Source organism: Oreochromis aureus, linkage group 3, assembly GCF_013358895.1.
Source record: "Oreochromis aureus strain Israel breed Guangdong linkage group 3, ZZ_aureus, whole genome shotgun sequence".
Lineage (NCBI taxonomy): Eukaryota > Metazoa > Chordata > Actinopteri > Cichliformes > Cichlidae > Oreochromis > Oreochromis aureus.
This window is the reverse complement of record NC_052944.1, coordinates 22472052-22487848: the sequence shown is the minus strand read 5'-3', so window position 1 is coordinate 22487848 and position 15797 is coordinate 22472052.

The following is a 15797-nucleotide window of genomic DNA, read 5'->3' as shown; positions in this document are numbered from 1 at the left end:
GTCTCTAGATGTGCAAAGCTGGTAGAGACATACCCGAAAAGACTGGCAGCTGTAATTGCAGCAAAAGGTGGTTCTACAAAGTATTGACTCAGGGGGCTGAATAATTACGCGCACCCCACTTTGTAGTAATTTATTTGTAAAAAATGTTTGGAATCATGTATGATTTTCGTTCCACTTCTCACGTGTACACCACTTTGTATTGGTCTTTCACGTGGAATTCCAATAAAATTGATTCATGTTTGTGGCTGTAATGTGACAAAATGTGGAAAAGTTCAAGGGGGCCGAATACTTTTGCAAGCCACTGTATGGATAAAGATAATAAAACACACCATTAGCAAAGCATGCAATGCTTCAAGGCCATAGGTCAAAGGTCAGACATCAGCGTGTTGTTATAAAATCAAGTCGACGTCAGCATTTTGCAATGAAAACATCATAGAACATCAAAGTTTTAGTATAGCTCTTGCCCTTAGAGGGGAGTGGCGCTCTCTGAAGGCTCTTGTTTAACTGTTGAACTTTTTTAAGGGTTTACTCATTTTCAAGCACTGCTCCATATATTCTATGCTGTAATTTTCAGTTTTTAATGCTAAACACGTTCTCCTTTGCAAGTATAAAATAGCCCCTTTTATCTTACAATTCATTTTTCCTCTGAACACTGACACTAGTAAAAGTAGTACTCCATCCTAGCGATGCACTGCTTACAAATATCTGAATCCTGTTTGAATACTAGCTCAGAATTACCGGGAAAAACTTTTTTTGTTTGCATGTGATGATTTATGTGAGTGAATGTACAATGATTTGTGTGACTATGCATGCATATTTTTAAGCAGCAGCTATCCTTGTGATTTCCTGTCTCACACAATGCATGAATTCACCCCCTCCCACCTCACCTATCCTTTCACACCTCATCCATTATTCACGGAAAGTGGACACACTCGTATCGACTACGCAGACTTTTTAAAAAGCAAAATGCTTCACTATGCAGATAATACCTGCTTGACTGGGAGAAACTGAGTTGATGTCAATATCCAAAAGCTCACAATCTTTCATTTTAAAAAGCTGTTTTTTTCCTGCCACTCCTGCTGGGCGGAGGAGGAGGAAAAGAGACGTTCCAGGTGCCTTGGGGGAATAGTTTCTGCTTCTATCGCTTCTGTTGACAATGATGTGTGCAACATTTTCCTCTCATTTCCCCACGAGGCAAGGTCACTTGCATCATTTACATTTTGTGGAATTGTTTTTGAGGAGAACATTCTGATTTTTATTAATGTGCGTGTACATGCCACTTTTTTTTTGACATGCCCTGAATATTCAACACCATCCACAGGTGAAGTCAATAAATTCATTCAGATTACATGAAAGTGGAGACGCTGTGGGGAATGCTGAGGAAATTACTGTCTTTGGGTGAACGCCTGGACTGGAGATATTCAAAATCCACATGTGGTTGTCCTTGAGGCAAGTTTCATTATACTTTTCCAAATATGTAGTTTTCAGATTCTTTGTTGGCATGCGCAACACACCTTGACATAAGCAGCAGATCTTTTAAGTACTGCCGGCTTGCGAGGTGGGGCCTCGTGGATTTGACTCGACTTCCTACACATCCAACGCGAGCTCGATGCGCTTGAGAGATGGGAAATTTGAAGGCCAAGTCAACACCTTGAACTCTTTATCCTGTTCTTCAAACTTTCCTGAAGAGATTCCGCAGCGACAGGGTGCATACATCCATCTGCAAGTGGCTACTATCACCTGCGAGTACAGTTGCCCTGAAGGGGTGTCCATGATCTTCGGTTGCTAGTACGTGCCCGAGTTATATCTACATGAACTCAAGGAGCCAAGTTTTCACTGGAGAATATCGCATTGCCACTGAAGGATTTGCCTTGTTTCCACTCTGCACGTTGCTGCGATTTCTTCCCCAAGTAAGTGGAGACACTGAGGTCAACTCCTTGTTTGTCGTTTCCATTTTAATTGTTAGCGCTAATGCACCATTCATTTTAAAAGATGAATAAATTGTGGATAGCAGCTTATTAGAAGCCCACTCAACAGCATTAACATGTTTCACAGTGACACAGACACCCACACGCTGTAAAAGAAAGACTGTTCAGTCACTCACGTGTACACCGTCATGGGCTCTGCTGGTGGACAGTGCTTTGACTGGATTGTGGATATGTATTAAACAGCAATGTGCTGTTTGGGGGGTTTTGTAGTTCTTGTTGTTGTTATTTTCTTTTTCTGAAAACTTTTTATTGCCAGCATTGAGCTTTTCAGCAATTGACGTTTTGCAGCTCTTTGGCATCAGATCACACAGGCCAGCTTTCGCTCTCCATGCGCATCAATGATTAAGTCCATTTGTTTCCTCAGGACAACTTTATGTACAAACCACTGCTTACGGGGAACATGACCTCCGCATGACCTGCTGTTTGGAAAAAGCGTATAACCAGTTGTCAGGCCATCAATTCGGCCCACGTCCCTCATTTCATAAACTCTTACTCGTTTTCTTGCTACAAAAACATCAAGTTCAAGAACTGAGTATTTATTATAATGAGATAATCCATCATCACGCGTCTTGTTTGAATGTTGGGGCTGCTTGGTGGATACACTACGTGATAAATGTGCAGCCATTTTCAAAGACATCAGACCCTGAAAGCATAAAGGATTCTCGCATTTTAAGTGTTATTCCTGAAAATCTCCCATTTCCCCCTCAATTTCATATCCTCTATTGGAGAGAAACCTTTTTCACTCACAACACTACCCCTCTCTCCAAGTTTCTTGCATCATCAGAAAGTGAGCCCATGGCAAACTCTGGCCCGGTCATTGTGCCAGAGCGAATGGATCCCCTGGCACAGTTCAGTGTGTACAGCCCTGCTGGCCATGACATGCCAGTAATCTTCATACTCGGCTAATCAGCAGAGTGGTGAGTGAGACGCCAGAGATGGAGCCAGGGGCCACATAATGCCCTCTGGTGAAGCTGAATCATTTTTACATGGAGGCGGTCTCAATGCTACAGCGAGAGATTCTCTGAAAATGAAAACTGGACACTCCCTGTAACTGTAACGGTGGACTAAACTTATTCCTAAGGGTGGACTTTTTTTGCGTGTGTTGTTTTTCGCATTTTCTTTCACGGTCTCTCAGCTATGTTTCCCAGTGGGTAACCCTGTTTATGGCTCTCACATACCCAGTTTGGATGTATTTTTCTTTTTCTTACACTTCCAAGAACAGTATTGGTCATTTAAAAGCAACATTGAAAGAAGAAACTAAATTATAAAAATGATTTACGTCAAAAGATCGACTGATACCATCATTAAAGACACTGAGGCCATGTCCTTGTTTTTCATTTCCATTTCTATTGTTCACGCGGAGGCACCATCCATTTAAAAATGAATAAATGGTGTTTAGTGCCTTATTAACAGCATTTTTACAGCCTTTCCACATTACAAAAAGGTTCCACAATTACTGTAAATTACCAATAAGAAGCACCCTTTTTGTCACCATCTCTTCTATCTGCAGTAAATAAATAATAATAACCTCTATCAAAACTGTTTGTAAAATAAATGTTTCCTTACTCATCCAGGCAAAGAGCATGATTTTAAATAAATTAAGTCAACAGTTTGATATGGTTTAAGCCCGTTTTTATAAGAACTAGCAATTAAAACTGAAGTTCATTAAGTCTAATACACCCACCCAGTGCAAGGTATATGGCACAGATGCCCTAAATTAAAAGAGTTGGTAATTACCAAACAAATTTTTATGTTCCTATTATAATGCATCCACCAATATGCACAAGCGCTTTAATCAAAATTATATTTTTACTGATAAAATATCATTACTTTTACTATCACTGAATTTTGAACTTTTTTTTTACATTAAAAAAAGAGAAAAAAATAGTGAAGCATGTTATTTTTGTTTATTAATAAGCCAAATGCAGTTATTTACTTGCATCGCTGAACAGATAAAACAGCTTTAATTCAGCCACTAAAAAGTCTCAGAGACGTCCAGTGTAATGATTCAACTTTAGATATAAAAATGCAAATTCAGTTCTTTGAATTCAGTCATTTTTAGTTTTCTCATTTCTAATAGATGGTGTTTTCTTGTCTTTATGACAGGTTGGCTAATAAATTTGTTGAGTACTGTATATATTCCAAAAACGCACCATTTCCAGCTGTGAGTAGCAAATATAGCTATAAGCAGTTAAGACACAAGTCATGCAGATTGTGCTCAAAGGACATAAGATTATAATAGTTAATATACAAAATAATGTAGTTTTTAGAACATTTTCCTTATGCCTTTATTTCACTCTAACTACTTACTACTACTTATGTTTCAAATTATGATGTTCACATGTAGACTCTCTGCAGTACTTATCAAATAAAACTATACAAGCTAAAGTGTATTAAAAGTGTTAAAATGTCAACATTTCATGCTTCCAGCTTTTTAAATAAGCAAATATATTCATTCAGAAATGTTGATTTTGTTTTTCTTTAAAAGTCTAGGGTCAAGGCACAGACGTAAAAGAATCATTAGGCTGTCCTCAATCAGTCTCATATTTGAAAGCTGTTATTGAAATAGTTATAGGAGCTGCTGGATAGACAACCACTCAGCTTCACTGCTTGGCACCAAAAATGTATCTTTACAACAGATAAATTAGCCTCAACAGTATTTTATGTATCTTAAAGATACTGTATTTTGTTTTTAGAAATAACTAATGTAGTCACATGACTATTAGTATTTTAGTTGCATTTAGATGCCCTCTCCTGGTACTGATAATACTATTGCTGCCTCATATGAGTTCTTCAAAATTATATTTTTCTATTAAGAGCTATTAAAATAGGTATAATTGAAAATCTTTCCACATTTAGTATGTATATGTGTAGAAAAATGCAAATGTTCAGCCACACACCCTGAACCCACTCACTCCCTTTAGCCCCATAAGTGAGACTAGCACCAGCGTGTATTGTGTTAAGCAGGAGAGGAAACCCCATTGCTTAATTTGAGAAGCATGAGAGGGGATTTCTAGTCAGGGGAGAGGAAAAAGTTGAGAAATTCATTAAACATCCACAGTGGCTTGGGTGTACTTGACAGTGGGTAGGTGCTGGCCCTTTTAACCGAGCATGACTGTAATCCCATCTCTCACAAGCAGGTGAGAAATTATAGATTGAAGAAAAGACCCGTTAGGTGGTCAAGGGATCCTATTGTTATATTGGACTTACTGGTTGGAACAAGAGAGACAAAAGCATAAGGTTTTTGGAAAATGATTTAAGAAGGGTGAATTTTAAGATATGAACAAAACACACCTGTCACTGAATTTGTCCTTTTTTATACTTCAGAAACATGTTTCCTATAAAAGACCATTGAAAGACGGAAGTTATAGAACCTAGTGAAGTACAAGCCATGATAATGTCATGACTTCAACACACAGAAGAACCGATGCATGTTCCTTCAAGCAATAGTCCTGGTTTTGCACGTAATCGGTAGATTTACAGGCTTTGGAGGCTACAGCTAGCCTTTAAGAAAAAAGCTGGTGCGTTTACCAGGAAGTGCCAAAGATAAAGCTGTTTATTATGAGAAGGAGATCATGGTGGGATATATCCCCTAATATAGAGACGTTTGGTTTTCGCAGTAAGATCCTGCTTTAATTAAATCACATTTGTCCAATAAAAAGACAAAATGTAGGAGATAGTTTTCACTCAGTGTACGGTATAAGTGATGATACCAAGACTGATCGTGTGTAGGTGTTACAGAATGACAAGAATTCAAATAACGCAGAGATCTTAAAGTCCTTCGCACATGCCTGTTACACATAGTAAATGTAAAATAAAATCATTCCGTCCAAATGAACTCGATTTTCTCAGGTATTTGGATGTGTAAAGAGTTCATGATAGCATACGTTGATGAAAAAAGTCCAGAATTAATGTGGCATCTGCGAGACTGTCAAGCAAATTTTTCCGCCAAGCTCTGTTTGTGAAAGCAAAAGACAAGCATTATTAACTCCAAACTATAATCCCTGCCACAGACTTGAGCAAAAATGCATCTTAAAAAGAAAAAAAGAAGAACATCCATAAGCTCATTATCTTTCAGGTGTCAATGGGAATTGAAATTTGCCTGGATGAGCCACAGGTTCACACCCGTCAGTGTAATGTTTGATGCAGATGTGTTATAGATATCTCGCGTGTGTGTGCAGCTCCATCTTTTTAGCTCACAAGATATTCTTTTCTTTAATCTTTCTCTTCTCTTTCTTTCCATCTCATCTAAGCACTAATCGGACTCTTTGCCACACATCCTAAACAAAAAGACTGAACTTGAGCCAAGCTGCCAAAGTAAATGCTGCTGGATACCTTGCACTTCTTCATCAGTCGAAAATAATAATTGTAAAAACAACAGCGTAAATAAAACCCACCGCTTGTTCTATTTGAGACTAAAGACAATGACTGGGGTTTGTTTTTTTTCTTTTTTCCCCCCCAAAGGTTGCTTTAAGTTCAACCATTAAACTGTGAAAACTTTCTGACACAAGCTACTGCAAATGGCTCTGGAACCTGAATCACGACACTTAGGGGTAACACAGTCAATTAGAGCATTGTCCAGTGAACTAAGTAGTCTTGGGTCACGTAATTGAAAGCTCGTTCAATTTGCACCTCGCTTGAAGAGGGTAATGCTCATGTTCATTCATCAATAAAAACATTAGTGGGTCTTGCAAGGCCACAAGCATATACCTGCAAGTGTTAGCAAAGGTGCTTCAACAGTGTTGAATGTACACTTTGTTGATTTAACAACTACTTTCCTACTTGCAGGTGCACATTTAAATAAATGGAGGTATTGCTGATGTTGTAAGCAGAGCTATGACGAATCAAAGTAATAATAATTCTATATTATGTATGCCATACTTTAATCAACCTTGATCAGACCCTGTGATATGGAAACTTTTCCCCAGCCTACAGGGAAGGCACTTTTATGATGAGTTAAGGTTCACGGAAACTCTTAAGTGCATGTCGTCTCGGCTATTCATCTAAGGAAGTCACCTCCCTCCGAACACTTAAAACTAATTTGCCAAAATCAATTTGCATTATTCCATTTGGATTAAATAGCTCGGACACAGAAACGGACTTCATTACGGCTCTGTCGGGACCGCAAAAAGAAAGGGAGAAGAAACTGAGAGTTTGCAAAGTGTTACATTAAAGTAAGAAAACTTTGCCTTTTTTCAGAATTTCTCAGTCATCTCTTCTAACCAAGCTGACTGCTTATCAATGCTGCGCGCTAAGCCGGTAACGTGTAACATGACAACCTCAGGAAGTTGTCGTAGCTCAGCACTGTGGCACTCCACAAAGTCAGAGCATGACCAAAGTATCTTAAATTATCCGATGAATAAATACGTGCAGACGTGCACTGTTAAAATTCGGCAGTGTCAACAAAACAAAACAAAAAGTTTGTGCTGCATCGGTTAAAAGAAGCAGTTGCAGCGAATAGTAGATGTTGCATGTTAATTACAACCTTTGCCAAATGTTTGTAAAATACAAGCCAGCGTTCCATTTGTCTGCCAGTTATTAGATAACACTGCGAGGTGCACATATACACAAGACCCCAGCTCACTGTTTGGAATACTAAATGAGTCGAACATCACAGCAGACATCAGACACACACACACACAAAAAGAACTGTGCTCCTGCAATTACTAATTCATGAATGTCTTTGCTCGGGGTGTAAAGTTATTATTTGTTGTGAATACTCTTTGTTTGGTTGTGACAAATCCAAAAGTGCAGCGCGTACACGCAGATTTTTAACAGTGTTACATTGGGGTGATGTTAGTGTGATAGTTGTTAGTATGTGACAGTAGACATTTATAACCACTACAAGCCACAAAATGCTAATCACCAGGCTCTTCTCAATAGAGCCAGAGACAATGTAGCCATAGAAACACTGGCAAAGAGGCAAAAACTCAAAAGTTGCTGTCAGTAGAAATGATGGGACCTAATTTGTTGTAAGTGAGAGGAAAATTGAACAACTTTTTTCACCTCCCTGACAAACTCTGTATCTATAACACATTTTAGATAAACTTACATAGCTATAAAGTAATGCAATCCCATACTACAGCACTGCAATAAGTCAGTGAGGCTCTTCACATTCAGTTATGATGACACTGTGTCATAGACGCGCTGATTGAATTTCATGATAGTGTCTGAGTCCTAAATATTGCACTTGGTTGCATTATATTGACAATTTTCTCCTTATTTGTTAAGTAAATGCAGGTGACAAAATGCCCAAAATGCCTTTAAAGCAATGCTATAATTGGATTATGGTGATGATGACACCGCAGATAGCAAAAATGTCTGTTTGACTCGACTGATGCTGCGACTCAGAGCAAGGCTGTTTCCTGCAATTCATCTGCATGTCCACCTAATATGGGCCAGATGTTTAATGTGTTGTGACATCTGGGCCAGGTCTGACCCACATACTCTCACAGACACTTCGTTGGCTACACCTTGTTGGCACCGGGTAGTACCATTCACCCTCTTTACCTTCAAAACTTCCTTAATTCTTCATGTGCATATATGAGACAAGCTGGCTCAGTTGGTTTCACGGGGCCCAAAGTTTGACAAGAAATATCCCCCACACCTTTACACCAGCAGTGGTAACCTGAACCACTGATACAAGGCAGGATGGATCATTGCTTTCATGTTGTTTATGCTACATTTTACAATCTGAATGTCACTGCAGAAATTAAGACTCATCAGACTGTCATCCAATTTTGTTGAGTTCACATGAATTGTAGCCAGGGTTTCCTGTTCTTAGCTGACAGGAGAGTCACCAAGTGTGGTCTTCTGCTGCTGTAGCCAATCTGCTCAGTTTTTGCCATGTTGCATTCAGAGATGCTCTTCTGCACACCTTGGTTGTAAAAAGTTACCGATTTGGGTTGCTTTTCCCTTACTATCAGTTCGAAGCAGTTTGGCCATTCTTCTCTGACCTTTGACATCAACAAGGCATGGTCACCCACAGAACTCCTGCTCACTTACTGTTTTTACCATTCCCTGTAATCTCTGGGGATGGTTGTGTAGAATAATCCCATAGATCAGCAGACGAGCCCATCCAGTACCAACAACAATGTCACGCTCTAAGTCACTTTAATCACTTTTCTTCTCTGTTCTGATGCTCATTTTGAACTTTTGCAGGTCATGGCTACCTGCATAAATGCACTGAGCTATTGTCATTTGATTGACGGATCGGATATTGAGCAGCTGAATAAGTAAACCTAACAAAGGGGCCAGTGACGGTAAAGGCTAGTGACATATCCAAGATTGATACCCCAGAGAAGGACCAAATGTTTCTGCTGGATCTTCCTTGAGTTTGAGTTTGAGCTACCAACTAATATGTTTACTAATTAATGCACCTGCTTCTTTAGAAATAAGAAGTATTTTCCTGCTTGAATTATGGATTTGCTGAGGTGTTGGAATTAAAACTTTTCTTTTCCGTGTCTTAAGTAAAATGTTTGGAAGTAAGCTTCATCATTTTTTTAGTAATGGTGACTCTTGCTTACTGCTTGTATGCCAGCCATCTTCTGTCTGCAGCTTGTCATGCTCAATTTGTGCAACTCCCTAGCAGTCAAGTAGTGAGCATGTCACTTCTACTGTGTGGAACATTTTTCCCCAGGTCACACAGGAAAAACACACTCGGAGACCACTAGTGTCATGAACAAAGGTAAGAAGACAAACACGAGCAGACAAGACAACAAACCCACCCTGAAATAAAAAATCAGACACCACAACCAAGCATCCATACAGACACACGCCGATTCTTTTACGCTCATCTCTGTGGTGCATTTCACATTCACTGGAAAATATAGTGTTTTACGCTTGGGCACAGCTAATTATAATGCAAATATATGACAGTGCTGGTTCGACACTAGCCCATAGGTTGACAAGAACAAACGCGATATGGAGATTCTCCCTCATTCTGCTTCACCTAGAAAGCCAAGGGCAAATGGAAATGGTTTAGTGGGGTGGATCAGCCCCAACATAACCCTGGCAGGGAACTTTGGTCTCCTCTTTAATTAATGAGTGCCAATGTTTTGGAATGTAAATATGCAACTAACCAAACAGACTGTGCACTCGAGTGAAGAAGCCTGACTGCGAGAGTATGCATATATTTGACTGTCTATTAAACAGGAATTTTCAGACATCCTGCGCATGATGTCATTGATTCTTGATAAAGTGACACAGTTTATCATGCAGATGTTGAGTGCAGCCTTGATCGGCCGATGTTTTATTCATGAGGACTCGTACAGCAACACAACTGAATTCTCACCAAACCGAGCCCTCCTCAGTCATGTCGCAGTTTTCCAAGCACGCAGTACTGGCATTGCTTATTTTCTTTAAAAATATAAGAAGTTCTTAAAGCAACAGGTTCCATGATGGCCAACAGAGGTAAGTAGCAACCATCAGCTTGAAGCTGGATTCATGGTTGGTATGGTCTGCCATGCAGAAACATAGAATTCTCTGTATACAAATGTGCTTCTATGCAGTCCTCAAAAAAACAGCAACAAAGGTAATGCATGGACCATTGGAGATGATGCCATGCATATGTAAAATGCTCATTGATTGAAAAGTGGGTGTGAAGAGAAAATGGAGGGAAAGCCATGAAGGGAAAAAGTCTGGAAAAAAAAAAACACAAAATAAAAAACAGGACATGAAAACTCAACCAGCAGCTGCAGTGTGTAGTTTTCAGTTGTTCTACATATTTGTGATACTGGTCCCCGGTGACAAGTAAACAGCTACAGCATTGAGACAACAGTCTGCAAAGCTGTGCACAGGCTCTGCATAAGACCAACACACAAGAATGCAGGTCACTTACATCTTACTGTTATATCAGAGTTAGATGGCTACCAAATTGACTTAATGTTAGCTCCAGGGGGGTGAGTTGAAAACATTGCATATGACTGGCTTTTTAAAATATTTCTGGGTGTTTTAAAATGAAAATCGTGAAATGGATCTGTCAGGTGTGTGTCTCACTGCATGAAACATGATATTTTTGTCAGTAAGCAGCACTGTAAATTGCTGTGGAAGGGCAATTTAAAAATTGTTCCTGGGAATTTCAAGGCAGTGATGAGAACCTATGTAAAGTTGGGTATTGAAGTGAAATTTAAGTTTCTGGCAGCTTTACAGCCCAGAAAAGCCTCCCAGTTAAAGTAGGTAGAGCTACAATCTAACACTGAAACGCCCAGATCAGCACAAAGGAGCAGGAGGCGAGACAGGGAGCCGAAGGACGGAGACAGAGGGAGACGCTGACCAATGAAGAGAGAGGTTGGTGCAAAAGTTTTTACTGTTTTAATGTCACAGGAAGTGGTGCGTTTCTCTGACAACTTCTAAGCAAAGCTCTGTTAAAGACATGCACAACATGCAACCAGCTGCAGAAATATGAATAAATAGATTGATTTTTATTGTGTTTTCACAAATCTCTAACTGCAAGTCTGGATTTTCATAGTATGGATAGTGCCACACATATATGTATTATGTTTCTCTGTAGCATGCTCATTTAAATGTTTTCCAGGTGCCTGCTGTTTTACTATGAGACTGGACCAGCGACATCAGCCTGAATTGACAGATAAGAAAGAGTCCGATTTATTAAATGAGATTCATGGGATTTGTTTCAGCTTCACTGTTGATGTTGGTAGACATGATTTGATGATTGTCTTATTGCTTGCAGCTGCCCTGAGTGGTGCAGAGTCTGCTAGCTGCAGATGAAATAAACTGTGGAAAGACAAAACAACTGATGTTTGAAGAGGAGGGACGGCACCTTTGAGGAGGGTTCCTTGTTCAACTTTAGTTTCATGTGTTCCACATTTTATAATTCAGTGCCAGCAATTGTTTACATTTTAGTTTTTCTTTTTCTTCTTCATTTGTGTAAAATTCTGATGTTCCTCTTTTTTTAGGAGGGTTATTGTCATTGATTACAATTTAAAACATATGAAATGAATGATGCACTCACCAACTCACTCAGGTATTAAATGAGCTACGAAAACATACCTCACGGCATCACACCACCAGGAGCCGGGACCTTTGATATAGGGCAGGATGGACCATGCTTTCATGTTGTTTATGCCCTGACCCTATGCTGTAAGAGATCATGAGATCTGGTAACATTTCTCCAATCTTCAGTTATCCAGCTTTGGTGAGTGTGTGCAAACTGTAGTCTGATTTCTTTGTTTCTTAGCCGACAGAAGGGGCATCTGGTGTGGTCTTCAGCTACCTTAGTTGATCTACTTCAAAGTATGCTTTTCTGCAAACATCGGTTTTAACGAGTACCTGAGTTTATTGTTGCCTTCTTATCAGTTCAAAGCAGTCTCCTCTAACCAATGCAACCTCAAACCAAGGGAACTGCTATTTTCTCTTTTTCAGACTATCCTCTGTAAACCCTTGAAATGGGTCGGAGTTTCAGAAATACTCAAAACAACCACGTCCAACTCAAAGTCACTTAAATCACCTTTCTTCCTCATTCTGAGCCTCAGTTTGAACTTCAACAGGTTATCCTGGCCATGGCTACCTGTCCAAATGAATTGAGTTGGTGCCATGTGATTAGCTGATTATGTATTTTGTTAAAATGCATTTGATCAGGTGCAGCTCATGAAGCGGCCATTTTTGTATGTGTAATAATATTGCTACAAGGGAAGGATTTAACCAAAGCTGTATTCAATGACAGATGTACCAACCAGTCTTGTTAGTTTGTGACAAATATCTAACTGTTACTAACATCTCTGCCATCATCACCACTATGCCCTGCATGGTTACAGCCAATAAGCTATCTGTGGACATTCACGGTTAAGAGTAGAAGCAAAAGGTTTATTGTGGACAATCCTGTGTCAAGTTAATATAGTTTAGGCAAATTTGGTAGGATAGAGGTATCACAGTTTAGGGAAAAGCTCCAACACAGGCTGAAGACTTCTAGTTACTAATGAGCTTTTATTCAAAACCACAAAGCTCAACCAAATCCAAAAATGGGAGCCAGAACTAAGCACAACGGAGAAATGAAGAAGAGCTACATCAGTCAACGACCTTTCAAAGGGTGGCACAGACCAAATGCACACCAGGGAGAGAGGGGTAACAAAAGGAAAGCTACTAAAGACGAGGAAAAGAACAAAAGATTAAAGTAAAAACGCAGAAAACCACATGAGAAACCATCCTTCACAATAAAACAGGAAATAGACCCAAATGAGGCATGAGCCACGGATACAGAAGAGTAAGACGAAGACAGAGGACACACACGGACACCAAAAAAATACAGATCATAAAAAAAGACCATGACAAGGGCAAACAGTGGTTTGCACACCATGAAGGCCTAATAGACCTGTCACGTTGGTCACTTTGCATGCTGCTGGTAGCATCATCACACAGCCACTTCTATTTATGCTCATCTGCAGTATTCTCCTAAACAATAGGTGTCACCACCCACACTAAACCTCTACATGAGTGCTCATATACGAGGAGAAGATGTCGAAGCTGGAATCAAAGACACTGCAATGTTTTTTCCCACAAATTCACGTGTTGAAGAATCGCTGTCTGTATAAACTGTGAAGCTCTGAGCTTCTGTGCCGATGTATCATTAAAACGGTGTTAAAACCCAACATTATGACACACTTGTATCTTCAGCTGTGTCTTCAGTGGCACAGCACACCATGTTACAAAAATCGAAACATGCACAACCTGCAGAAATAGCTCCTAACTACAGGAGAGGTGACATCAATTTGACGTCAACCGGGCACCGCACGGTGGATATAAAGGGACCCTGAGTCCCTGCAGGGGGAAAAGAGATGAATTATGCTGGGAAAATAAAGAAGATGCTAATATTCAGCTAAAAACCTTTTTCATTATTTTTTTAACTATTACTTACTGGATTCTGAAGGGGGCTATACAAGAAAAGGCTCAAGAACCACTGTTATTCTGGTGTGCATATACAGCGCCTTGTGAAGCTCTCCTGTGTAAAGGGATAAATCTCAATTTTAGCTTCTCATCTGTGAGACTTTATTGGTTGTAGCATAGAATAAAAGGATGAGTAATAGGCAAGTAGTACATTAATCTGTGGTTTTATGAGTGATGATGACTTCGCCCCAGGCCTCCGGGTCTTTGTTCCTGGATCGAAGTTGGCCGGCACGCATTAACATTGTTTTAGGAATATAATCTCCAACAAGATGCTGATGAAGACTTTCCTTCTCCTGTTTGGTCAGCAGAAATCAAAATGTGGGCTCGGAGTTTAATGTGTCAAAATGAGAATGAATTATAGATCATCAGTACTAAAGGCTTTTAATGTCCTGCAGCATGAGCCAAATGAAAAGCGATGGTTTTTTGCTGGGAGACTCTTAGAGTCTTTAATAACCTAAAAAACATTGTTGGTGGCCTTTGGAGGCAACTTGGTTTTTAATGGAGGTGTTAGATGGCTTCGGGTGAACGCTGCTTTTATTCTAGAGCAGGGTTTGCGGCAATATACAAGTATATACTTTTGTTGGTTACTTGTGTTCTAGCCACCCAGATCTGCCATCTAGGACAGTCGTGTGGAGAAAATTTGCCTCCTTGTTATGTAAGCATGGTGTGTTCTGCAGATGCAATAATGTTTGCAGAATGTTTACTAGAAAACAACAACAGTCCCATATTCCTGTAAGACACATTAATTTATAAAGTAATGATTATACTGTAAAGACACCAAGCCAGAAACCAATTAGTTATGCCGCTGCACAAAACGACCTTACACAGTCACGCAGGCAAACTGATGAGGTCAATTGCTCTCTGGGAGTTTTCAAAGGTGCTAAATGGGTTCAGAGAAAAGAAAAGTTAAAAGCACAGAGAAAGGTATTTTTACAAGTCAGCAAGTCCCCGAGCTTCAGCCCAGGACTCCAGGGCCCATATCTCCAAGAAGCTCACTAATGAGGCCAATCCTGCTATTCCAGGCAACTACCCCCCACCCCCAGCACAAAAAAAAAAAAAAGAAAACTTGCAACCCAGCAGTCTTCAACTTGTTTCTTCATATGCATTTTTTTTAAGAGTGTTCCTCCAGTAAATGGATCCCCCTCTTACCAATGTTCTCATTTGGCCTAGCATACAAAGGTCACTTCAATGACTTTTTTATTATGGAGGACCAGCTTGTTTTTTCATTCTTTTTTACAGTGAAGATGTACAAACCAGTACGTTTCTTAACAAACGCTGTAGCATTACCATCATCATTACATCCTAAATAACGGCGACAGAGGCAGAGCTATTATCAGGATTCACAGTGACAGTGAGTGACATTTACTTATACCCAATCAGAGCATTTGTGGAAAATGTCTCCCTAATGATTAATGTCTGTCATTCTTTTATTTTTAGGGGAAAAAACATATATCAGGAAAAAGGAGCAAAAAAACCCCACTTCGATCAATATTGTCTGAAGTAATGAGGTGTCAATTAGATCACATCATTTGGCAGCAGCAAAAACATATTCCGGTGTGCAACCACTGAATGTCAACTAGGTTTAGATCGCTGCAACTGGGTGATCAACTCATTAGATACAGTATGACTGGCACATTGTTAGCATCATTAGCGATGGCCAATACCCCAGACTTTTCAAAGTGCTGCTTCTTCCTTTTCACTGTTTCCCCCTTATGGACAAGAGTTTAAAATAGCACATGCCCTTGCACTGCCTTAGTTATTATAGCAGCATTCCTGGACCTTTTTTTATATTAAAGTCACATGTTTAATTATAATTATGTGTGTTTGGAGAGCTGTTTAAAGTTATTCTGTAGTTTTGAATTCTTAGTAGTTGTTGAACCTGAAACTTAACATCCAATACAAAAAAGT